The 25,114-nt window shown below is 38.5% G+C and overlaps 1 non-coding gene across 1 annotated transcript; it reads right to left on the reverse strand.

Moving 5' to 3' along the window:
* Positions 1-1,957: 1,957 nt before the first annotated feature.
* LOC114670216 (small nucleolar RNA SNORD74) lies at positions 1,958-2,037 on the reverse strand. The gene has a single exon (XR_003719698.2). It is a non-coding gene; the product is annotated as a small nucleolar RNA SNORD74 (small nucleolar RNA).
* Between the last annotated feature and the right edge of the window lie 23,077 nt (positions 2,038-25,114).

Below are 25,114 nucleotides of genomic sequence, written 5' to 3' on the forward strand. Positions count from 1 at the left end.
CCCACCAAGAGAAAGGGAAACTGTATCAAATGGTGGGTGTACCAAGAGCGACTATCAAACCAAAGAGCAATGGACATGGGAATCTACCTTCCTATGAGAGAGGGTGAAATATAGAAGTCAAATAATAAAGATTATTTCCTCATCCTCATCTGATCCCAGGCAGGCCCTCAGCTCTCTCCAACGTTGTTTAGATTTCTTTTAGAACAGTTATGAGAAGACCATACATCATCAGCCCTCCAGCTGGATTTAAGAGGCGATTTTAAGTGGTGCCTAGGATTAATAAGAAGGCTCAGGAGAATACATGCACACTATTTAGGATAAATATTCCAGTCCTGTGTTTACCTCCATATTTCTAAATAATATGTCAATACTTTCTTTGTTTTTTAACTTTAGAGATTATACTGGCTTCCCATTTGTTAGATGCTGCTTAGCACACATATATATCTCCAGACCCCAAACTCGTATCCCTTTTTAATCCTCTGGAATAGTTATATCATTGTTTCTACTTAAATCCCTATTAAACATTTGTATTAATGGACTAAATTAATATTGCTCTCAGCTTGGCCAAGTAGCGTACTGATTGTTTCTTTTTCTTATTCAACTTTCTGTTTTTCCTGTACATAGTAATTGTCTGATTTATTTTCATTTGTTCATTTCCTTGTACCTTGCAGCCTTTGCTAATTTTTCTTCCTTCTTTCAGTATGAAGTCCGACATGGTCAAATCTTGCAGGAATCTATCCATTCCATTTATTTTTCTGAAGACCATCCTGTGATCTTCAGTGATTACCCTCTAGGCCTGCTATCCAGCTGTCATCCTGGGACTTTCCTTTTCTTTTCTCCTGTGTTAGGTTTCCTATTTCCTGCCTACTGTATCTTCCTTCTTAGTTTAATCCCTATTTTCAGTGATGCTTATAATTTTAGAGCTTCCTGAGAAAAGGTGCAGGAGAAGTAAATTTTGGGGCAACTTTGCATGCCTGAAAATATGGGGGTTTTTTTGTTTTTGGTTTTTGGTTTTTTTTGCCCATTCCTGTAATCCCAGCACTTTGGGAGGCCAAGGCGGGCAGATCACTTGAGGTCAGGAGTTCAAGACCAGCCTGGCCAACATGGCGAAACCCCATCTCTACTAAAACTACAAAAATTAGCCAGTGCTAATTATAGGTGAGCACCTGTAATCCCAGTTACTAGGAAGGCTGAGGCATGAGAATCGCTTGACCCTGGTAGGTGGAGGTTGCAGTGAGCCGAGATCACACCACTGCACTCTAGCCTGGGTGACAGAAAGACAGAAAGAGACTGTCTAAAAAAAAAAAAATTTTTTTTATATTCTCATACCTATTTAAGAGTTTTTAGTTAGGTACTGACTTGCAAATGGCAGCTCATTTACTCATTTACCCTCAGAATTTAGAATACTTGTTCAATTTATCTTCTTTAAGTATATTTAGAAAATACTTAAATCGCAAATAGTAGGTACCAGACACTCTTCTGAGCGCTTATAAATACAAATTCACCTCATCCTCATAACAACACTATGAGGTAGATACCATCATTAATGCCATTTTTCCCATGAGGAATTGACTGTGTAAGGTAACATTGCTCATAGAGTATAGAGTCAGGATTCAAACCCAGCAGCCAGGTTTCCAACCTTCACCCTATGCTGCCACCTCTGATATAGCTGTTGTAAAGTCAAATAGCTGTTGTAAAGTCAAATCTGTCATTTCTATGGGACCTGTTTTTCTGTCTGGAAGCTTTTAGGATCTTATTTTTGATGTTCTAAAATTTTTTGATAATGTGTCCTAGGGATCTTTTAATATTCATTTTGTGTAATTGTGGATCCTTTTAATTTACAGTTTTATGTCCTTGAATTCTGGGAATTAAGTGTGTGTATATAAAATAATTTCCCTCCCATTATTTTCTCTGTTCTTCTTCCTTTCTGGAAGTCGTCTTCTGGAGTGATCCTGTTTTTTTTTCATCAGAGCTGCTGGCATTCATTACCACTCAGATGTTCCTACTATAACATAGGCTTCATCAGAGGCTGGGCTGATAATTTAATTGCAAAAAGCTTTCTATTCTTGTTCTAAATTCCAGGAGGAAGTTTTCTTTATTATTATTAACAAGTCCTTGATTTCAAAGAAAAGTGAAGGATTTTCTTGAGTTTTATCTTCCAATAGAGTTTGCTCTATTGATTTTTAAAAAGTCATTGCAGTTGTATTTTTATTTCCAAGATCTCTTTCTCGTTCTCTGAATTTTTCTGTTTTTTTTTTTTTCTTTTTTCATTTTGAGACAGATTCTCACTCTGTTGCTAGGATGGAGTGCAGTGGCACGATTTCGGCTCACTGCAACCTCCGCCTCTCAGGTTTGAGCGATTCTCCTGCTTTAGCCTTCTGAGTAGCTGGGACTACAGGCACGCACCACAATGCCCAGCTAATTTTTGTATTTTTTAATAGAGACGTGGTTTCACCATGTTGGCCAGGATGGTCTCAATCTCTTGACCTCGTGATCCATCTGCCTCAGCCTCCCAAAGTGTTGGGATTTCACGCGTGAGCCACTGCGCCCGGCCGAATTTTTCTTTTATGTGGCTTCCTGTTGATGATTTATATACACAATATATTCTTATCATTCTGAGGGGAATAATTACAGTGTTTTAAATTTCAAGATTTCTTCTGCTTTTGCACTTTTTTTTTCCTCTTCAAGTTCCTTTTTTCAGTTTGTTTGAATCTCTATTTTTATATTACTGTAAATGTCTGGAAATACTTGGTTGTCCATTCATATTGTGGAGCAAGAGATCCAAAATCCCAAGTCTCCGTTTTCCATTTTTCTCCCTTTTTTATAGTACTGGACAACTCCATTTTCTGTATCTTTTCAGGGTTAGGTGGAGTCAATGAACTTTCTTCTCATCAGTATCTCTCTGCAAGCACTGGTTTCACTTTCTACTGTTCTTATAGGTAGTTACTATCCTTCCACCTCTTTCCATCTTCATATTTTTGTGGGCTGCAAATGTCTCTAGCATTGGAATTTGTGTTTCTGTTCTCATTCCCTTTGTTGTCTGAAGGAGATTTCTGAGAGAAGTGTGTAGAAGTATCTTCATTTTGCCATTTTAAATGAAGGTCAACCACTGTTCTTGAAACACCTTTCTTTCTTGGCTTCTGTGACTCCACAGTCTTTGGGTCCTCCTCTGTATCCTGATGACTTTCCCAAATTTATATTTCCATCTACTATTTCTCCGCAGAGTCTCCATGTTGTCTATTTTTTACATGCATCTCAAGCTTAACATGTCCAAAACTGAATTCTTGATTTTCATCCCTAACCCTGTTCTTCCCCTAGTCTTTCACATCTCAGTAAACAGCAGCACTATCCACCTGGTTGTTCAAGCCAAAGGCCTAATATTTTTTTCTCCTTATTTTACAACCTTCTGTCCACCACATTTAATCCAATCCATTTAATCTAAGATTCTTATTCCAAAATATAACTTTAGTCTTTCTATCTTAATCCAAACTGCTATAATTTCTTACTAGGATTCCTGACAAACCTTCCTAATTGGCCCTTGCTTCTCCTTTTTTCTTTCAACCTCATTCTTCAGACAGCAGTCCTAATAAACTTGAAGCATCGATCAGACCATGTCAGTCCTTTCCCCTAAAGACCCTAGTAACTTCTCATGGCATTTCCAAGAACATCTAGGCTTGTACGACATTGGGAATGACCTGGTTTTTTCCAACCTCTTTATCTCCTGCAGAGTGATTAGGGTGGAGAGGAACTGGAGTGTTTCTGACCTCAGGGCTTTGTATGTGCTAGTATTTTTACTTTGTTCATTGTATTTTTTTTTTTGAGACAGAGTCTTGCTCTGTCCCCCATGCTAGAGTGCACTGATGTGGTCTTGGCTCACTGTGACTTCTGCCTCCCGGGTTCAAGCAATTCCTGTGCCTCAGCCTCCCGAGTAGCTGAAATTACAGGCATGCACCACCACGTCCGGCTAATTTTTTGTATTTTTAGTAGAGATGGAGTTTCTTCATGTTGGCCAGGTTGGTCTCGAACTCTTGACCTCAGGTGATCCGTCCACCTCGGTCTCCCAAAGTGCTGGGATTACAGGCAAGAGCCACTGCACCTGGCCTAAATTTTATCTTAAATGGTACTTCTCAAGAGGTCTAGAGAATCACCCAAACAAAAGAGGTTCCCCAAAGTATTCTTTCTCATAGGACTCCCTTTTTCTTAAATGACTTTCCCCAATTCACGTTGGATATTTCTTTGCTTACTTGTTTAAAGATTTTTCACACTAGAAGATGAAACTGCAAGCTAGTGCTAATCATTTTTTCTTTACATTTATCTCAATAAATATATTTTGAAAATTATTTTACTTATTTATTTAAGATGGGATCTTGCTCTGTCACCCAGGCTAGAGTTCAGTGGTGTGATCACAGCTCACTGTGGTCTCCAACTCGTGTGCTCAAGCAATCTTTTCACCTTCGCCTCCCGAGTAGCTGGGACCATAGGTGCACACCACCACACTTGGCTAATATTTTATTTTTAGAAGTGGTCTCAACTGTATTGCCCAAGCTCTTCTCGAACTCCTGTACTCAAGGGATCCTCCTGCCTCAGCCTCCCAAAGTGCTGAGATTACAGGCATGTGCCGCTGCATCCTGCCTTATTTTTTAAATTAAATGAATGATTTCTAAAGTAGAGAGCAATGAAACAAAACAAAACAAAAAATGGGATATATAAAATATTCTGCCACATCAAAGTAGAAGATTATCATAGCATTCCCCAGACCAAAGGCTGAACATACTCCAGAAAAGACAGTTCAGTTTTAGGGAGCATTTGCTTAGCAGTTTCAGGATACTTACATAAATTATGATTTCTTTGAATAAGAGGTAGAAGATGTTATGGTAAGACAACAGAATGAGAATAAAAAAGAAATGTAAGACTAAAATGTAAGGGAGCAAGTAAGACCTCAACAGGCATTATAATTCCATAAGAAGCAATGAAGAGTGGAATCACCACTGCAGAGAATCAAGCCAGTTAAGTGAGATGAATATAAGAGGCTTTTTAAGAACACAGAGGAAATAGACAAGGAGACTAGAGAATTAGAAGGAATATAATAGACACAGGAGACAAATAATAATGGTGTAACGTGTGGATAATTGGTGATCCTGAAAGGGAGAGAACAAATAAAACAAAGATATTTCTGAACAAAAGAATGATCCAGATATGCCTATAGCTAATGTATAGTTAATGACAAAATGAACAACAGCTAGAATGGTCTTGGTGACTTCCTTGCCTTTAAAGTTTTATGGAATTATTCATTTAAAATTTAAATATAAGTGAATAAAACCTCCTGAAGTGAGAGATCATGGTATGGAAGGGCTAGTGATAGTACTGAGCCTTGAAACTATTCAATTTAGAACAGAGTACATAAAACTATGATAAACATGGTATATTAGGCCACTCTTGTGTTGCCATAAAGAAATATCTGAGGCTGGGTAATTTATAAGAAAAGAGGTTTAATTGGCTATGGTTCTGTGGGCTATCCAGGAAGCATACTGCTGGTATCCGCTCTGCTTCTGGGGAAGCCTCAGGAAGCTTACAATTATGGCAGATGGTGAAGCAGGAGCAGGCACATCACATGGCGAGAGCAAGAGCAAGAGAGAGAGAGTTGTGTGGGGGAGGTGCCACAACTTTTCAGTGACCAAATCTCATGAGAATTCACTGTCATGAAGACAGTACCAAGCAATAAGGGATCTGTCCCCATGACCAAAATACCTCCCACCGGGCCCCACCTCCAACACTGGGGATTACAATTCAACATGAGATTTGGGTGGGGACAAATATTCAAACTATATCACATGGTTACTTAAAAGATTGCAAAAATCCTATTATTAAAAACTACAGGTCAATATCCCTGATGAACTTGAATGCAAAAATCTTCGATAAAATACTGGCAAACCGAATCCAGCAGCTCATCAAAAAGCTCATCCACTACAATCCAGCTGACTTCATCCCTAGATGCAAGACTGGTTCAATATATAAAAATCACTAAACGTAATTCATCACATAAACAGAACTAAAGACAAAAACCACATGATTTTCTCAATAGACACAGAAAAAGCCTTCAATAAAATTCAACATCCCTTCCTGTTAAAAACTTTCAATAAACTAGGTATTGATGGAGCATACCTACAAATAAGAAGAGCCATTTATGACAAACCTACAGCCAATATCACACTGAATGGGAAAAAGCTGGAAGCATTCCCCTTGAAAACCAGCACAAGACAGGATATCCTCTCTCATCACCCCTATTCAGCATAGTATTCGAAGTTCTGGCCAGGACAATCAGACAAGAGAAAGAAATAAAGGGTATTCAAACAGGAAGAGAGAAAATCAAACTGTCTCTGTTTGCAGATGACATAATCCTATATCTAGAAAACCCCATCATCTTAGCCCCAAAGCTTCTTAAGCTGATAATCAACATCAGCAACGTCTCAGCATACAAAATCAATGTGCAAAAATCACAAGCATTCCTATACACCAACAATAGACAAGCAGAGTCAAATCATGAATGAACTTCCATTCTCATTTGCTACAAAGAGAATAAAATACCTAGGAATACAGCTAACAAGGGAAGTAAAGGACCTCTTCAAGGAGAACTCAGACCACTGCTCAAGGAAATCAGAGTGGACAAGAACTAATGGAAAAACATTCCATCCTCACAGGTAGGAAGAATCAATATCATGAAAATGGCCATATTGCCCAAAGCAACTTATAGATTGAATGTTATTCCCATTGACGTTCTTTACAGAATTAGAAATAACTACTTTAAAATTTATATGGAACCAAAAAAGAGTGCATATAGTGAAGACAATCCTAAGAAAAAAGAACAAAGCTGGTGGCCTCATGTTACCTACTTCAAACTATACTACAAGGCTACAGTAACCGAAACAGCATGATACTGGTACCAAAACAGACATATAGACCAATGAAACAGAATAGAGAACTCAGAAATAAGACTGTACATCTACAACTATCTGATCTTCAACAAACCTAACAAAAATAAGCAACGGGGAAAGGATTCCCTACTCAATCAATGGTGCTGGGAGAACTGTCAAGTCATATGCAGAAAATTGAAACTGGGCCCCTTCCTTATACCTTATACGAAAAGTAACTCAAGATGGATTAAAGACTTAACTGTAAAATCCAAAACTATAAAAACCCTAGAAGAAAATCTAGGCAATACCATTCAGCACATAAGCATGGGCAAAGATTTCATGGTGAAAATGTCAAAAGCAATTGCAATGAAAACAAAAATTGACAACTGGGATCTAACTAAACTGAAGCACTTCTGCACAGAAAAATAAACTATCATCAGAGTGAACAGACAACCTATAGAATGGGAGAACATTTGTGCAATCTACCCTCTGACAAAGGTCTAAGAACCATAATCCACAAGGAACTTAAGCAAATTTACAAGAAAAAAACAACCCCATTAAAACGTGGGCAAAGGACATGAACAGACACTTCTCAAAAGAAGACATTTATCTGGCCAACAAACATACAAAAAAAGCTCAACATCACTGATCATTAGAGAAATGCAAATCAAAACCACGATGAGATACCATCTCATACCAGTCAGAATAGAGATTATTAGAAAGTCAAGAAACAACAGATGCTGGTGAGGCTGTGGAGAAATAGGAATGCTTTTACACTGTTCATGGGTGTGTAAATTAGCTCAACCATTGTGGAAGACAGTGTGGTGATTTCTCGAAGACCTAGAACGAGAAATACCATTTGACACAGCAATTCCATTACTGGGTATATACTCAAAGGAATATAAATCACTCTATTATAAAGACACATGCACACATATGTTCATTGCAGCACTATTCACAATAGCTAAGACATGAAATCAACCCAAATGCCCATCAATGATAGACTGGATAAAGAAAATATAGTACATGTACACCATAGAATACTATGCAGCCATAAAAGGGAATGAGATCATGTCATTTGCAGGGACATGGATGGAGCTAGAAACCATTATCTTCAGCAAATTAACACAGGAACAGACGACCAAATAGCACATATTCTCATTTATAAGTGGGAGCTGAGCAATGAGAACACATGGACACAGGGAGAGGAACAATACACACTGGGGCCTGTTGGCGGGGTGTGGGAAAGGGAGAGCATCAGGAAAAATAGCTAATGCATGCTGGGCTTAATACCTGGGTGATGGATTGCTAGGTGCAGCAAACCACCATGCCTAATGTTTACCTGTGTAACAAACCTGCACATCCTGCATGTGGATCCAAGAACTTTAAAACAAAAACAAAAACAAACAAAGAAACAACAACAACAAAAAACCATCACATTATTGAAAAAAAAAAAAAGGTTCACCGTGCAAACAATGATAATACTCTAAACATATACAATGTTAACATTTACAATAATTTGCTGAGACAAAAGTCCCAAACCTTACCTCCCCCAACCGGCTAGATGGCAGGTAGAAGGGAGGCCATAGGAGGAAGTATTTTTCATATGAAATGTCAATAGATACTCTTCATTTATAATATAGATTGAGAATATTGAAAGGAAGTACGGATTTAAGTAACTTTTTAAAAAGACAGCTACTGGCAGAACTAAAACATTTCAAATTACTATAGAAGAAAAAACATATCAGTAAAACAGATAGAAGTTAGAAAAGAGTAATAAACATTGAGAAACACACAACAACATGGACCAAGTGCATGTTACTCAAAAAAAATAAAAATGAAGTAAAATCACCTATTAAAGCGAGAAAGTACCACATTGGGTCAAAAACAAAATCCGATAAGATAATACCTAGAAGAGACATCTACAAGGAGGTAACAAAGAAAGTGTAACCAGTATTTGATTCAGTAGATCAATGAATCAAATTATTGCAGGCCTACTATGTGCCAGGCACTGCTCCAGATGCTGGGTTAAAAATGTAAGAATTAGCAAAACATGACATACAAATACAAACAAAAATAAAACAGGAGTCCCAGTTTTGACATAGGAGTATTTTATGTTCTTATAAAAATCAAAAAATAGTACAAAAGGATTACTGTTTTATTGTTGACATATCGAAACCTCAATAAATACCTAACTGTAGTGAAATTATATACAATAGACAACAACATAATGATAAAATACGTAATGTAAAATCTATTTGCAATGTGTGAAGAAAAAATCTGTGGTAGGAGAACATTAGCATATTCCTGTGAGTCATTAACTAACCAAAGAGACAAAAGTATGCATTATACGAGAGAAACTGAATAATATAATTAATGAGATTTATTTGAATATATAACAAATTTTATTGTTTGCCAGAAAACTTTCCTTTTTTTTTTTTTTTTTTTTTTTTTTTGAGATGGAGTTTCATTCTTGTTGCCCAGGCTGGATGCAATGGCGTGATCTTGGCTCACTGCAACCTCCACCTCCTGGGTTCAAGCGATTCTCCTGCCTCAGCCTCTCAAGTAGCTGGGATTTCAGGTGTCCGCCACCATGCTAACTTTTGTACTTTTAGCAGAGATGGGGTTTCACCATGTTGGCCAGGCTGGTCTCAAACTCCTGACCTCAGGTGATCCACCCGCCTCGGCCTCCCAAAGTTCTAGGATTATAGGCGTGAGTCAACACACCCGGCCCAAAACGCTCCTTTTTAGTGTCCGCAGGACACTAAATGACAAATTTTTAATAAAAAATGACTCATGTATTTAATTTTATTTTAAAAATCCATATATGTATATAAATATATTCATACAGATAAAGCAAGATGGAGATTGCAGAATTAATAGTACTTTTTCTGGGTGGTGGTGTTTCTAGTTATCAATATTTTCCTCTTATTTATATGCATTTTCTAACATTTCTACAATGAAGATGTTTGTACAATTTAAAAAAGATAAAGGAGAGAGCTGGCAAATCTATGCTAAATGAAGTATTATTAGAAGAGAGTTGGACTGTCACGAGAGAGGTGATTAGTAGGAACGAGGAAGTGTGCACAGAGGGAAGAAACCTTTAGCGTGTTTTGGAAAGCTTTATTAAACTACAAAAACTGAGAGAAATCCGAGAAAGATGCATTGTTAGTTCATATATGGAAAAGCAAGCCAAAGTGGTGTATAACTAGAGTGGAACATCTCATCACAGGCAGAGCACGTTCCCGGAGCACACCGCAAAGTAAAGAAAAGAAAGAGAAATAGATCTCAAAGGACTATAGATATTAAAATTAATGCGAACCCTGGAAGGATTATGTTACTATGCTGTTGATTTTGGAAAGTGAGGGAAATTTCAAGCCTCTTGAAATGATAAAAGACACAGTGGTATATTAACAAGAACCCTGTGGAACTGGCATACTTGAGTTAGAATTCAAGGTCTGCCACTTAACCAGCTTGTAACCCCATTACTTAAAGGTCTCTTGCCCTCTGTTTTCTTATCTATAAAATAGAAAGATACACTTTCTTTGAATGACTATACCTTTGAATCATCCAAAAAGCATATATACATATACATGTATGTACATATATACGAATATATGTATATATACACATACATATGTAGCATCAGGCATAAGTGAATCCTGAGATGGTTAGGAAAAGCTTTCAAAAGAAATTGATTTGGATCTTGAAAGATTAATTTACTATGTATTGAATACTTACCACAAGCCAGACACAGGGGTCACCGAGGGAAACAATAGGAACAGTCATTGCCCTCAGGAAGCTTCTATTCTAGTGATAAGTAACACTTTTTAAGGCAAAAAAGGTGCATCCCTGAGCTGGAGAATAGTGGAAACTGGATTACATTCTATATATCAAATACTGCATGCATAATTATAAAAACCTTGCCCCAAATCGGTCTCAATTATTCACTAAAACCTTTAAATCACCCATTTACTTAGCATAGCAGTTTATGGGGAGAAAAAGGTATTTATTCAACAAACAATGGCATGCTTCTGTAAACTCAGTACTCTGCGAGTCCTTTAAAGGTAACAAAATAAGAGTATGTGTATTGTTTCTTTAAGAAACTTGTAGTGCAGTAGGAAAGTTAAGACATATGAAGCGATGTCTACAATGTATGTAGTGCAAAGTATTAGAGAAGGGACTACATTGAGAACAGAAAGTTTATGTTGGACAGGGAGGCATCATGGGAATTTCGTAGAGGGATATTGGCATTCAAACTAGACCTTGCAGGAAAGCCAGAATCTGGACATACTAATCACTGGGCAGGAGGAAGTGTGATAGAACACACTCCTGAGATATGAAAAGGGATGAAAAAAGGCCAGAGAAGAAAAATATGTTATCAATAACCAAATAGGATTTGATTAGATTGACAATAATCACAGCATCATTTTTTTTCTTTCTACATAATTTCAAAGATTATGGTTTGGGCAGTAATAATGCAGGCCTATAGAACTGAATAGGTAATTATGGGATGTTGGTAAAGATCAAATTCTTAAGTGTTAATTTCTTACTGCCCGTGACCAGCATTTCTTAAGACGAGTGGGAAATTAGTACCACCATGTTGAGTAAGATGTTCATGAGAATGTCAAGGAGCCTTGTTGTCAACCTTGATAGACAACTGATGTTAAAAAGACAATAAAGAAATTCTCATGATTTAATGGAAAGAGATTGCTATTTAATGCCAGAAGAGGAAGAACTAATATATGCAAAGGCCTGTAGAAATGAGGAATATGAACAAAATAATCCCCTTTTTGTTTCAGGAAAATGTAAAGTAGTGCCCCAGGGACTGTTGGCAAATATTATCATCTTTGAAAGCTACTGCTTAACACAAATTCCGGGAAGCTGGAGGCTGCTGGGTAATGTGAATCACAAGGAAAGAATGCCCCATTTTGTGGCTGAAACTTTTAAATGGGATACTGGTTGATCTCAGTAAAGAAGGCTGGGAGTCTGAGTTAGTTTGGAAGAATTGTCAGCCTAGTGCTGTAGAGGCTGCAACATAGGGCCCTGACTTTGGTTTGCTTCTTTTTTGGCCTGTCTGATTAGGATGTTCCATGTGACAATCTGCTGTGGAAACCACTCACATCTCTGGGGACATGATTCTTTCTCCTCAATATATAGAATTATAACTGTTAAGAATTTTGCTTAAGACGTAGCTTAGGCAGGCACAGTGGCTCACGCCTGTAATCCTAGCACTTTGGGGAGCCGAGGCTGAGGTGGGTGACTCGCTTGAGCCAAGAGGTTGAGACCAGCCTGGGAAACACGATAAAATCGCAGCTCTACAAAAAATACATAAATTAGGCCAGGCATGGTGGTGCATGCCCGTAGTCCCAGCTACTCGGGATGCTGAGGTGGGAGGATCACTTGAACCTAGGAGGCTGAGGTTGCAGTGAGCCGAGATGATGCCACTGCACTCCAGCCAGGACGACAGAGCTGAACTCTGTCTCAAAAAACAAAACAAAACAAAAAACACAGTTTAACAGGGTTCTACTCATTCTTTTAAATGAATATTTATTAAGCAACGATGAAATAATGATAACTAGGGTATCCATCAGCTCAAGCATAGACAAAATTTCCTTCATGAACAACCTAAATGTCCATCAATAGGCATGGTTCCTTCCTTTGATAATTTTTATTTCATTTAGTGGCAAAGTATACATATTTCATATTTATATATATTGTGCATTTCACTGACTGCATCTTGAAATTTAGGGAGTTACATAATATAAATATAACATTTAATAAATATAAAATATAAATTTATAAATAATAAGTATATACAACTTAATAAATATAAAACATAAATATAAAATTTATATTATGTATATATCCTGATATGTGTGTATATATATCCTGATATACATATATATTTACGCTTTATATATATATTTCTTTAAAGTAAAAATCCTGACCAGTGCTAACTCATTATCCTACTTTAAAGTAAAGAAATATATATGTATATTGGGGTTGATATTTCTTTATATATTTATAAATATTTCTACAGAAATAAACACATATATACACACACACACAAATATCTAGTCAGTGAAATGCATAGAAATGATTATAACGTGATCAGTGATGAAGTAGCTCTCTATAGTAAATGCTATGGGAAGAGGTTGTATGAACCGCTGTGTGCTGGAGATAGCTTCAAAAAAGATATTATCTGAGCCTCTTTGTGAGGAATGGGAGGTTGATGGTAGGAAAAGGCAGGGTGAAGGGTAGGGGAAGAAAAGCACTTTGGGAGAGAGGGTAAAAGACTTGGATGAGCAAACGCTTACGCTATATAGTCAAGGAATTACAAACAGCTCCGTGGGATTAGAGCATCAATGAATGGGAATAATGCAGGACATGAGACTGGAAAGAATTTGGGACCTGGCCAAGATCAGCCTTGTGCTTAGGATGAGGCATGAGCATTGGCCAGGACTGGCGAGAGTGTCATTGAAAGTTTCTACACATATCTACGCCACGTGAAAGTGTACTGAGCAAGAGACTGAAGAGAGGGAGGAGAGTTAGTAGGAGTAAAGAAAGGAGAAGGGCTTGACTTGCCACTGCATAGCACATGGAGGGCAAGGGAACCTAGCAATGCCAACAATCTAGAATGTGTAGGATTTGGGGAACTAGATGTAAATGGTGAGGGGAGATAAAGTAATTCCCAAGGCGCCTGCTTGAGTAACCAATTGATAGTGATGGTGCCATCTACTCAAGAAGAAGGGGAAATTTGGTATTTTTCTTTGTTGTTGTCCCTACATGTTGATTTTTATTTTTGGCTGTAGTTCCAGAAGGTGATGGAATTCAACAAGCTGATGGGATTCAAAATGGAAAATGTTAAGCTTACCTAAATGGTGGCTGCCCCATTGCTGATAGGTAGAGAGTAGATGGCACACCCATTGCTTTCTCCATTGGCAGCTTGCTTCCTAGAGAGACACAGATTATGCAAGCATAGAATAACAAGGCAGAGTGACAATTACGGAGTAGAGGTTGCTGAGCTGGGGGAGGAGCTAGCTTCCAACTTTGCTGGGGATAGAACCTGAGGTGGGGTGTTACTAAAGGCTTCCTGTAGAAAGGGACTCTTTTTGTTTAATTAAAATGTTTTGTTTATAATTATTATTAGTACATAATAGTTGTATATATTTATGGAGTACATGTGATGCTTTGGCATAGGCATACAATGTGTAACGATGAAATAATGATAACTAGGATATCCATCAGCTCAAGCATAGACAAAATTTCCTTCATGAACAACCTAAATGTCCATCAATAGACAAATGGATTAAAAAAATGTGGTACATATACACAATGAAGTACTATTCAGCCATAAAAAGAATGAAATCCTGTCATTTGCAACAACATGAATGGAACTGGAAGTCATTAAGTGAAATAAGCCAGACACAGAAAGATGAATTTTACATGTTTTCACTCATATGTGGGAGCTAAAAATTTTAAAAACTGAATTTATAGAGATAGAGAGTAGAATGATGCTTATCAGAGGCTGGGAAGAGGAGCAGGAGTGGAGGATAAAGTGAGGATGGTTAATGGGCACATAAATACAGTTAGAATGAATAAGTTCTAGGGCCAGCTATGGTGGCTCTTTCCTGTAATCCCAGAACTTTGGGATGCTGAGGCGGGTGGATCACTTGAGATCAGAAGTTTGAGACCAGCCTGGCCAACACGGTGAAACCCTGTCTCTACTAAAAATACAAAAAATTAGCTGGGTATGGTGGCCTGCACCTGTAATCCCAGCTACTCAGGAGGCTGAGGCACAAGAATCACTTGAACCTGGGGTGCAGAGGTTGCAGTGAGCTGAGATTGTGCCACTGCACTCCAGCTGGGGTGACAGAGTGAGATTCTGTCTCAAAAAAAAACCTGAAACATGAATAAGATCTAGTATTTTGAAGCATAATAGGGTGACTTTTTTTTTTATTTTTTATTTTTTTGAGATGAAATTTCACTCTTATTGCCCAGGCTGGACTGCAATGGTGCAATCTCGGCTCACTGCAACCTCCGCCTCCCAGGTTCAAGCAATTCTCCTGCCTCAGCCTCCCAAGTAGCTGGGATTACAGGCATGTGCCACCACGCCCGGCTGATTTTGTAATTTTAGTAGAGACAGGGTTTCTCCATGTTGATTCAGGCTGGTCTTGAGCTCCCGACCTTAGGTGATCCGCCCACCTTGGCCTCCCAAAGTGCTGGGATTACAGGCATGAGCCACCGCGTCTGGCCAATAGGGTGACTATTGTTAGCATAATTTATTGTATAGCCTGAGCAACATAGTGAGACCCTATCTCTACAAAGAATAATAAAAATTAGCTGGGCATGGTGACATCTGTGGTCCAAGCTACTTGGGAGGCCAATGTGGGAGGATCCCTTGAACCCAGAGATTGAGGCTGCAGTGAGCTGTGATCATGTCACTGCACTCTAGCCTGGGTGGCAGAGTGAGACCCTGTCTCAAAAAGAAGAAAAAATTTATTGTATATCTAAGTATAACTAAAGAGTGGAACTAGAATATTCCTAACGTGAAGGGACTCTTGAGCTGAGGCTTGAGGGATACGTGGAAGTTTTGCAGGTGAAAAAGTGAGAAATGTACACATAAAAACATAACATATGAGAAAATATGGCTTATTTAAGCAATGACAAATGGTCCAGTTTCATTAATACTAGTATGAGAGGGGCAGAATGACATGAAATGAGGCTAGAAAGGAAATCATTAGCAGAGCAGTAAAGGTAAGAAGTTAGTTTTACCCTATAGTTGATGAGGAGCCATTGGAGAATTTTGAGGAGGATCTTGATAGCTGATCCTATCACTTGCTCATTCACTCATTCACTCACTCACCAAATATGATCTAGGTTCGATGTTGGGCCACTCTGGTAGCAACGTGAAAAATGAATAAATAAAAGATATTTGGCAGAGCATACCAGCTGTTTTCACCAAATGTACTTCTGCCTGGATACACAGCCAGAACACTCATCTCAGTCTCTCTTGCAGTTAGGTGTGGTCCTGTGACCTTAGTCTAGTCTATGGAATGTGTGCAAAAGTGAGTTGTGTTGTATTCTGTCCAAGCCCATTAAAACCTCACATGTGCTGGGTTTTATACTGGCTGACTGAGTTGAGATCTTGGAAACCAAGTCATAGAGATACTAGCACTGCCATCAGAATAGGCCTCCCTATTGTCTTGAAACACATGCTGGACTGTTATGTGGGCCCGAAGTAAACATTTATCTGTTTACTTATATGTTGAGTAATCGTGTTTTTGGATCGGTTGCCATTGCTCAGCCTATCCTCATAACACAGAGTGACATAAGAAATTAGGTGAAAACATTAAAACCTCAGCTGGGGGTAGTGGAAGTGGGGATAGAGAAAAGTGGGGGAGATAATAAATTGCTATTTAGGACATAGAATCAACAGCATCTGAAAGGTGGTTGGCTGTAGTTGGTGAGACTGGAGGCCAGGTCCAGCATGACTCCAAGATTTCTGACTTGGGCAACTAATTGGACAATGATGACATTCATGAAGACAGGACATACCATAAGAAGAGCAATTTTGGGAGAAGGCATGTTTGGTTTTAAAAATGTTCAGTTTGGGCCAGGCGCAGTGGCTCATGCCTGTAATCCCAGAACTTTGGGAGGCCGAGGCAGGTGGATCACCTGAGGTCAGGAGTTCGAGACCAGCCTGGCCAACATTGTGAAACCCTGTTTCTACTAAAAATACAAAAATTAGCCAGGCGTGGTGGCACACACCTGTAATCCCAGTTACTCAAGAGACTGAAGCAGATCTCTTGAACCTGGGAGACAGAGGTTGCAGTGAGCCAAGATTGTACCATTGCACTCCAGCCTGGGCAATAAGAGCGAAATTCCATCTCAAAAAAAAAAAAATGCTGAGTTGGTTGTGTTAGGTTTATGAATCTGGCTTAGTGCAGAGGTCTGAGATTGAGATAGTATTTGGGATACAATAAGGTTACAAAGGTATGAAATCATTCATTTAAGTATGCAAATAGAGTGCAGCGAGGAGGACAGAAAATAAGTGATGAAACACCAATATTTGTTTTTTTAATTGATCTTAAAAATTTTTTATTATAAAATATTATACATGTACAAAGTTGAGCGAATGGTGTGAAGAACTCCTTATGCACCCACCCATCACCATGTTCAACAATTTTATTTTTTACAAGTTATCTATTGCTCAGATCAAATCACCTAAAACTTGGTGACTTTACACAATAAACAGTTATTATTCCACACAGTTTTGGTGGGTCATAAATTCAGGATTGGCTTGGCTGTGTGGCTCTGGCTCACACTGGAACTGTGGTCATCCATCTGAAGGCTTGACTGGGGCTTGAAGATCAGCTTCCAGGATGGTTCCTTCATGTGCGTGCCAAGCTATTGCTGGCTGTTGGTGGGTCTCTATGTGGATTAATCTCTCCACAGTGTTGCTCAAATGCCCTCATGACATGCTAGCTGGCATCTCCCAAAGTGAGTGACTTCAGAGATAACAAGGCAGAAGTTAAGTTAGAATCTTCATTTCCATAGTATCTTGTGGTCACACAGGTCAATCCTATTCATAAAAATGTAGGAATACCAAGAAGTGGGGAGTTACTGAGGCTGTCTTGGTGGCTAGGTACCATATCACTCAGAGCCAATCATGTTTCATCTATTCTCCCATCCCACTCCCTACTGCCTAGATTGCTTTAAAACAAATCCCCAACATTGTATCATTTTATTAACAAACATATACTTAGATCTGACTAAAAAAGAACTCATATAATTTTCACACCTAAAAAGTTAATCATACTCTCTTAATAGGTAATACCCAATCAACAGTTATATTCCTTTGACTGTTTTATATATACTTGTATAATTTATATATATGTATATTTTTGTATATACTTTGTATATACTTGTATATACTTGTATTTTATATACAAATATACATGTATATATGAATTTATTTATTTATTTATTTATGTTTATGAGACAGAATCTTGCTCTGTCACCAGGATGGGGTGCAGTGGCACAATCTTGCTCACTGCAACCTCTGCCTTCCGGGTTCAAGCCATTCTCCTGCCTCAGCCTCCGAAGTAGCTGGGACTACAGGTGCCTGCCACCACGCCCAGCTAATTTTTGTATTTTTAGTAGCGATGGGGTTTCACCATGTTGGCCAGGCTGGTCTTGAACTCCTGACCTCAAGTGATCCACCCACCTCAGCCTCCCAAAGTGCTGGGATTACAGGTGTGAGCCATCACACCTGGCCATACATATGAATTTTTAAATTTTAGAGTTTGAGTCATGACCCTATTGAAGTCTATATATTAAAATTGGTGGATATAATTATTAGATCTCAATTTATGGGTTCACTCTTCATCTTTTTTTTTAAATAAAGGATTATCTTTATTTATTGAGGAAACTAGGTTGTTTTGTCTGACAGTCTGAATTTTGATGATTGCAGTGGTAATATGTTTCTATTCTCCTTGCATTTCTCATAGAGACATCAATATTTAAGGAGTCATTCAAGAAAGAGTGATTTATAAATAAACACTTTTATTGAGTGGCCTAGTGTTAAGATCTATATTAGGCTTAAAATTAATACATTATCATAGAATTAAATTGTGATATATAGAATAAATTTGAATTATTTTAAAATGTAATTATTATTACTATTTCATTGTTTAAAAATTGAGTAGTTGAACTGGGAAACTTTGATATTATATTGTAGAACCAATCCTTAGTGCTGTCTCTTCCTTGATGTCTTCTGTGTCAAAGATCTGCACACTTACAATACTGAACCTTTTTTTTTTTTTTTTTTTTTTGCTATCAGTTGAAGTCATTGGAGGAACAGGTTATTTGGGGGTGTCCCATTGTTTAATAATAGTTTCTTCTTTATGTCCTTCATATTCTTTCTTATGTTTGCACCAGAGATAACTTACTGTTCTTGTGTCTGATTTTGGAGATTTTTCTATTTTTGAGACTTCGAAGTGACAAAGTTAACATTTTCCTTTTAATTTATCCTTACAAGACATGAAAGGATCCCAAATAGGACTATGAAAGACTCATGGCCTAATGTAATTAAATAATGGAAAGTTACATATTGTTTTGAAAAGCAATTGTATTTATTTTTATGAATGCTAATATACCAAGAAATCTCACAAAGACTAACATTATATCTTACCTTTACCATTTTGACTTGTATTATTATTATTGAAAATTTCATAAACTTTTTTTTTGACACTGGGTCTCTGTCACCCAGACTGTGGTGCAGTGGCATGATCATGGCTCACTGCAACCTCAACTTCCTGGGTTCAAGCAACCCTTCTGCCTCAGCTTCCCAAGTAGTTGGGACTACAGGCACACATCACCACACCTGGCTCATTAAAAAAAACATTTCTTTTGTGGAGACACAGTCTTGCTATGTTGCCCAGGCTGGTCTTGAACTCCTGGCTTCAAGTGATCTTCTGCCTAGGCCTCCCAAAGTGCTGAGATTAAAGGCGTGAGCCACTGCACCCAGCCAGTATAAAAATTTTTTGATTCAAAGGATGTAATATTCTTGCTAAAGAGATCTAGCTAGCATACCATTTACATTTATAAACTATTATAAATCAGTTAATATTTATATTTCCTTATTTAACTATTTGAAATATTTTAATTGTTTTTGTGTATGAAAATAGACAGCTTTGACATTATTATAATTTTACTTTTGTAGTAATACATATTTTTCAACTAACTGATAGAATTTCTGCATATATATTTTTCAAGATTTTCACTCTGTTACATGTCGAATGTTTATATTTGAAAGTGAGTATGTTGATATTAACAATAACTCCGACTGGCAGACTTTTTCTATACTACTGTGATGTGATCAATATGATGGAAACCTATGTGATCACATGGTTGTCAGTATGCACAAGTTCAGGGATGCCAGAAGTAGCAATGAAGTTGGCATGCAGTTATTTGGTCTTTATTTTTATTTATTTATTTATTTTGAGACGAAGTCTTGCTCTGTCGCCCAGGCAGGAGTGCGGTGGCACGATCTTGGCTCACTGCAACCTCCACCTCCTGAGTTTAAGTGATTCTCCTGCCTCAGCCTCCGGAGTAGCTGGGATTGCAGGTGTATACCACCATGCCCGGCTAATTTTTGTATTTTTAGTAGAGATGGGGTTTCACCATGTTGGCCAGGCTGGTCTTGAACTCCTGCCCTCAGATGATCCACCTGCCTCGCCCTCCCAAAGTGCTGGGATTACAGGCATCAGCCACTGCGCCAGGCTAGTTATTTGGTCTTTCAAAGCTGAACACTGGGGTAGAAGGACACTGAGAGAATGTCTAGATTAACATGAGAATGAGGAAATGACAACTAATTAATTTAATAAATATTTATTTAGAGTCCATTATGGGTCAAGCACTATTCTGGGTATTGGGATATGTTAGTGAAAAACACAGACAGATCTCTGTCTTTATGGAGCATCCACATTCTTATGTGATGGAATCACGAAAAGTGACTAAGAGAGAGCTTCAAGGAGGTAGGTATGATCAACAATTTCAAGTCTAAATAAATTAAAATAGGACTAAAAAATGTCTGTTGGGTTTGGCAGTTAAGGAGTTAAGCTGCTGGCCTAGAGGAATTATTGTATTGGAAGCCAGATTACCACGGGCTGAGTGTGAATGGGAGGCGAAGAAGTAGTGTCTTAGTCCATTTCTGCTGTTATAGCAAAATACTCTAGGCTGGGTTATTTATAAACAACAGAAATCTATTTCTCACAGTTCTGGAGGCTGGGAAGTCCAAGATTGAGGTACCAGCAGATTTGGTGTCTGGTGAGGGCTCATTCTTTAGAGATGGTGACTTCTATGTATCCTCACAGAGCAGAAAGGGCAAGGCAACTCCTTTCAACCTTTTGAAAATAAGGGCACTAAGCTCTCATGACTTAATTACTTCCTAAAACGTTCCACCTCTTAATGCTATCACATTGGGTATTAGTATTTGGTATAGTTTGGCTGTATCCCCACTCAAATCTCGAATTGTAGCTCCCATAATTCCGCTGTGTTGTGGGAGGGACCCGGTGGGAGGTAATTGAATGATAAGGGTGGTTCTTTCCTGTGCTGTTCTTGTGATGGTAAATATGTCTCATGAGATCTGATGGTTTTATAAAGAGGAGTTCTCCTGCGCATGCTCTCTCTTGCCTGCTGCCATGTGAGACATGACTTTGCTCCTCATTCGCCTTCTGCCATGATTGTGAGGCCTCCCCAGCCATGTGGAACTGTGAATCCATTAAACCTCTTTCCTTTATAAATTACCCAGTCTCGGGTATGTCTTTATTAGCACCGTGAGAACAGACTAATACAGTATTCCAACACATAAATTTTGAGGCGACAAGTACTTTCAGGATATTGTATAGCAGTCATTTAGAAGTTTAGCTATTAAGAGAAGGGGTAAGGTAAGTAGGTAGAAGAAAGGCTGAAAGGATATTTGTTGTAACCTGGGAAAGGCTTGAGTGTGTTATGCTGATGGTACAAATGAGTGTGTCAACATCTGGAAGAATAAGGAGAATCAGTAAGAGGTCAGTGGTCAGGGATGAGGCGAGGTAGAGGTAGAGAGTTCTTTGAAGGTGCCAAAGTTGATGGGAAGGAGAGCTGTAGGGAGGGAATCTCCTTAGATTGCTGGAATGACCTTAGCAATATGCTCTCCACTCTCACTAATGGGAAACAGTGACACACACAGCACTTATTTTCAAGATCCACGGCAAGAGATGATCTCCAACTCCTGGGTCCTTATTAGGATCCAACCTGCCTAAGCACAGTGCTTCCTTCCAAACCGCAGAAAAGACAATCAGAAGTGGTGGGGACCTCACTCAAACCTGAAGCCACCATGTAGGAAACGTAGGCCCTAGAAATGAGGAAATGGCAGATTCCTTCTGCTGCATTTTGGTTTTCAGAAAACTAAGAGTTCTGCATAGGAACTTGGAGTGACATATTCTGAGTGGTAGGATAAGGTCAAGCAGATTGTTCACTGTTCAGGAGCACCTGGGCTAGGGAACAAATGGGGACCCAAAATCCTCTGTTCATCAAGCTCATGCTTGGGGCATAGGACTGCAAAGAGACTGCTCTCTCTTTTAAAGAGACAGGGTCTCACTATGTTGCCCAGGCTGGTCTTGAACTCCTGGCCTTAAGCAATCCTCCTGCTCCAGCCTCCCAAAGTGTTATTATTACAGGCATTAGCCACTGCACTTGGCTTATTATTGTTATTCTTTTCTAATACATACAGACTGCTAGCAGCAATCCTGGCCAAACTCACATACTACTATAGAAGCTCTACCTACTGACTCAGAAATTATTCCTCATCTTTAAGGAGCTTAATTCCACACTCTTGAACACCCAGAACACAACTCTGTTCCCAGGGTGTAGTAGGGACTTCTTGAGTGGGTATTTTTAAAAGTGCTATTTTTGATAACCAAGTAATCATCCACAGATGCGTCACACAAGCAGTAATGTGAATATTAAAGAAACACATGGGAAACATCTACAACCTCATTAGAAAGCAAAGAAAGTAGAATAGAGCAGCCTCAAGGCAACATTTTATACATAATCATATCAAAATTGAATGATTATGCCCTATGTGGGGAAGTGGGTGATGAAACTTACACTCACAGGGCAGCTGGCATCATTTGAGGACAAACCTGTTCAGAAAGCAGCATAGCAACATGCAGCATGAATAATAAAGATGTCCATCTTCTTTTTCCCCACGGAGTTATTTCCCTGAACGTTTATCCCATGTTACTAATTCAGAATAAAGCTTTATGTATATGATATGCAGTTGTTCACTGCAACATTATCTATAGTGTCAGATAAATAGAAACTCAAGAAATAAATCATCCACTGATCAAGAAGTAAATGAATAAGTTCCACGACAGGAACATTCCACGTAGGGCAGTTTCATAATAATGGGATGCTTCCAGAAGCCATATGTGCAAAATGTGTGCCACTCAAATAGCATCTACAAATTATACAGTGGTGTCTTTTGTTTTCACAAGTAATCTTAAGCAAATTTTTTGCAAGGAAAAAAATCTAGGCATTGTTTAAATGCTTCCAATAGAGTAGTGCTTCCAATAGAGTAGTGAGTAGTGGTTCTCAAACTTAATTGTGTATCAGAATCACCTGGATCATCCCCCACCGCCCCTCAGAGATTCTGGGTTTGGGTTTGGGCCAGAGCATCAGCTGTTTTTTGTTTTTTTTTTAAGATGGAGTCTCTCACTCTGTCTCCAAGGCTGGAGTGCAGTGGTACAATCTCGGCTCACTGCGACCTTCACCTTCTGGGTTCAAGTGATTTCTCTGCCTCAGTCTCCCGAGTAGTTAGGAATACAGAGCGCACCATACCCGGCTAATTTTTGTATTTTTAGTATAGACAGGGTTTCGCCATGTTGGCCAGGCTGGTCTTGAGCTCCTGACCTGAGCTGATCTGCCCGTCTCGGCCTCCCAAAGTGTTGGGATTACAGGCATGAGCCACTGCGCCTGGCCGAGCATCAGCATTTCTAACACATTCCCAGGAGATGCTGATGCTGCTGGTCTTGACACTTTACTTTGAGAACCACTAGTTTAGAATAACTAGCTTTTGCCAAGGGAATCACAATTATCACTAAGCATCTAAGTAGAAAGCAAAAACAAAGACATAAATTCCTTGAGGTCACAAATTGTGTCTTGCTTATCCATGCATCCCCAGCAACCTAACCCCCATGCCGTGTCTACCTAAATGCTTTTTGAATTGAGTTGCATCCATAGGCAGAAATTTCAGTAAACAGTGGGGATCTTCACTTTCTAACTTCTTGTTATCAACCGGGTCATAGTAGTGTTCATGTTGAAGCCATCACGGTCAGCACAGGCACTCTGAGCTGACCCTTGGAAGAGTCAAACTGCTGCTGAGACTGGGCGATGAAGTGGGTGATGAATTACGGGCGTGGTGCGCTCTGTAATCCTAGCTACTCGGGAGACTGAGGCAGGGAAATCACTTGAACCCAGGAGGTTGTACCACTGCACTCCAGCCTTGGAGACAGAGTGAGAGACTCCATTTAAGATGGAGTGAGAGACTCCATCTAAGAGGCAATTTTCTGTGCCTCTTAGAACACTGAACTCTTAGCAACAGAAGCTGAAAAATCAACCCACTGTCTTAGCAGTGAGGAAGGGTAAACAGAAGTGCCTATGAAGTCAGCAGACTTGAGTTTATAAAAGAGATGTACTACAATTAAATAAAATACTTCGATTACAATTAATATCTTTATACAAGCTTCTTTGTATTTTCAGAAATTGTGGAAATGCTAGTCATATGCTTTCAAATTGCTTTGCAAAAGGATTTTGCCAGGAATTTTAAATTTTACTTCTAGTAATAAAGTTTCTTTATAACTTTGTTGATACTGGATGCTATTAATCTTTTTATTCTTTATATTTTAGGGAAAAGTTATTTTTATTGTTTTAAGTTGCATTTCTTTGACTGTAGTCAGGTTAAGCAAATCTTATATTTAAAGCAAATCATCTATTTGTATCTCTTGTGTGACTTGCTTGCTCTAATTTTTTGCTTATTTTCAATGGAGTTGTCTGTCTTCTCCCTACTTACTTGTTATTAGTTTTTCTGAATCGTGAGTAGTTATGCATCGTTGGTTCTATGTTTTCTCAGTCCGTTGATTGTCTTTTAATATTTTTGTGGTGCTTATGAGTATGGTGCTTATCAGTATACACATTTACATTTTTATACAATCGATGCCATTATTTTTGGTTTTGGCTTCTGGGTTTTCTGACCCATATGAAAGATTTATAAGATTAAAAAAATATTTTTGTATTTTACACTTAAATTTTATTTTAAAATATTTTGTTCTTTAATCAATCTGGAATTTATTTTTAGTATGGCACGAGGTAGTGATCTAATGAATATCCACTTTTTATAATATCATGACTATACTTTCCCCATGACATGCTACTTTTATAATTTTTATCTTTTTTATTTTTTGAGACAGAGTCTCACACTGTCGCCCAAGCTGGAGTGCAATGGCGCGATCTTGGCTCACTGCAACCTCCGCCTCCCAGGTTGAAGTGATTCTCCTGCCTCAGCCTCCTGAGTAGCTGGGATTACAGGCACCAGCCACCATTCCTGGCTAATTTTTTGTATTTTTAGTAGAGATGCGGTTTCACTATGTTGG

The sequence above is a fragment of the Macaca mulatta genome, chromosome 9, assembly GCF_049350105.2.
Source record: "Macaca mulatta isolate MMU2019108-1 chromosome 9, T2T-MMU8v2.0, whole genome shotgun sequence".
Lineage (NCBI taxonomy): Eukaryota > Metazoa > Chordata > Mammalia > Primates > Cercopithecidae > Macaca > Macaca mulatta.